General features: G+C 37.4%; 1 long non-coding RNA gene across 1 annotated transcript; it reads right to left on the reverse strand.

The window, feature by feature from the left end:
- Window positions 1–1603, reverse strand: LOC143508165 (uncharacterized). The gene is made up of 3 exons (XR_013129215.1): window positions 1425–1603; window positions 954–1055; window positions 1–435 (listed from the first exon to the last, which is right to left on the reverse strand). It is a non-coding gene; the product is annotated as an uncharacterized LOC143508165 (long non-coding RNA).
- Between the last annotated feature and the right edge of the window lie 475 nt (window positions 1604–2078).

Here is a 2078-nt window from a genome sequence, read left to right on the forward strand (position 1 = left end):
TCATGCCAAGTCTCAGAGGATAAGGAGGTTTTAATGCACACATTGCACAAAACCAAAAACCCGTGACACGATCCGAATTAAGGATATAATATCCAGCAGTCAACTGGTACAAAGACAAGACATATATAGACAATGACATATATCGACCGTCAGGTGAGGCGGATCATAGGCCCCGCCCACCTATGGGACAAACACAACGCAACAACAAGACAACTGCCACTGTAAACGGGGCGACCAGCAGGGGGCCCGCCGTGACAAAACAGTTAAAGTCACATACATTTTCATAATTTGTGGTGAAGATACACAGGATCAATGCAATTTGTCCAAGTTGCCAGTGGGCAATGGAAAAAACTCAGTTGCAATCACGTTCAGTTTAACTGGTGCAACATCCTCCCAAACACGCAGACCCAGACATCTCAGTTTTCCGATATACAACTGAGAGAGAGAGAGAGAGAGAGAGAGAGAGAGATTAAAAAAATATTAAGTTTAGAAAACTAGGAAATATATAGGAATAGTTGGCAAAGGCCACTATTCCTTAATTGTACAACAGAACCTCTCTAAAGATAGCTCAAACACATATTCGAATCAAGGTTTTCACTTGCTTGGTCTACAATAACGTGTAGATACATGTCACATTACATTAACCAGTTATTGGACACAAGTGGAGGTATTATAATACTTACTTAGGGAAGTAGCTAAGCTTTCTAATGATATATGGTATATTAGGTGTGAAATGGCTGTCATGGTGATATGGAATGGCATTGTGTTTATTGCACATTTTCAACACCATAACAGCAGTAACATAGCTTGGCAAGGGCTGTTAGATGAACAATAAACTGAGAAATAGTATATTCATTACTGCACAAACTGGAGAAGCAAAATGAATCTTGAATCTTAGAAACCTGAAAAATTTGCAATGCAATGGATTTTGTGACTAATATATTTACACATACCACAATATCAAGATTCCGTCCTCTTACAATTTGGGTTCGATATGTCAGGGGGTTAAAAATAGTAAAGGTCTGTTGAGTCTTCTCCTCAACAGCATCCTTTACCTGAAATCAAACATAACCAAAAACAGTATAAAGTCAGGTCACAATCTACACTGGAGCATTGTCATGTTTTATCTTTTATATTCATTATCTTATTCTACATTGTTTAATTCCTTTCTTGATGTGTACTTAATATTCATACTTTTATGTCCACCTTCTACAGATCTTACTTCTACAGTCAATGCAGCAGTGATGTGGAAGTTTGGAATATGTGTTTTTTTGTGGCCATTGGGATAGATAAATAACAGTAACTTAGTAACTATTAAAATATGCACATTAAAATTATATATTTTTAATTAAATAATTGATAACTCAAGGTTAATCACTCAGTTAAACAAGCATAGTGCAAAGAAAATAAATGATGTCACTAACCTTACGGCAGAGGTCCTTCACATCTTCATCAGCATCTACCCATTTGCTCCATCCTCCAGGTACAGAAGTCATCGTGCTTCAGTAGTGATGTGTTCGTTCGGCTCAGTAAAACTTTTCTCAGAGAGACAGAATGCCTGTTGCAACCGTGGAAGACTTGCTGAAATGCTTCCCTATTTATTCATACAAAACTACCTAGAGTGACGACACAAATATGACGTACTATTGCAACATCACTCAGAGGACTGGTCTTCTGATATATCTCTGACCAATAATGTGGTTACTCTAGTGAGTGTGTCAATCCTGGCCCCGCCCACGCATGCTTGTCAGACCTGTTTCCGGTTCTTTTCTTGTGTTTCTATCCAGATGTTTTATGTCAGTCCCTGATTTATTTAGCAGGAGTCGAAAGTTGAACCTCCGGTTCATTGTCTCGAGTTGTTTCAAGAGTACACTACCGTTCAAAAGTTTGGGGTCACTTAGAAATGTTGTTATTTTTGAAAGAAAAGCAGTTTTTTTTTTCAATTTAGCTAACATTAAATGCATCAAAAATACACTCTATACATTATTAATGTGGTAAATGACTATTCTAGCTGTAAACATCTGGTTTTTAATGCAATATCTACATAGATGTATGGAGACCCATTTCCAACAACCATC

This window comes from Brachyhypopomus gauderio, unplaced genomic scaffold (assembly GCF_052324685.1).
Source record: "Brachyhypopomus gauderio isolate BG-103 unplaced genomic scaffold, BGAUD_0.2 sc822, whole genome shotgun sequence".
Classification (NCBI taxonomy): Eukaryota; Metazoa; Chordata; class Actinopteri; order Gymnotiformes; family Hypopomidae; genus Brachyhypopomus; species Brachyhypopomus gauderio.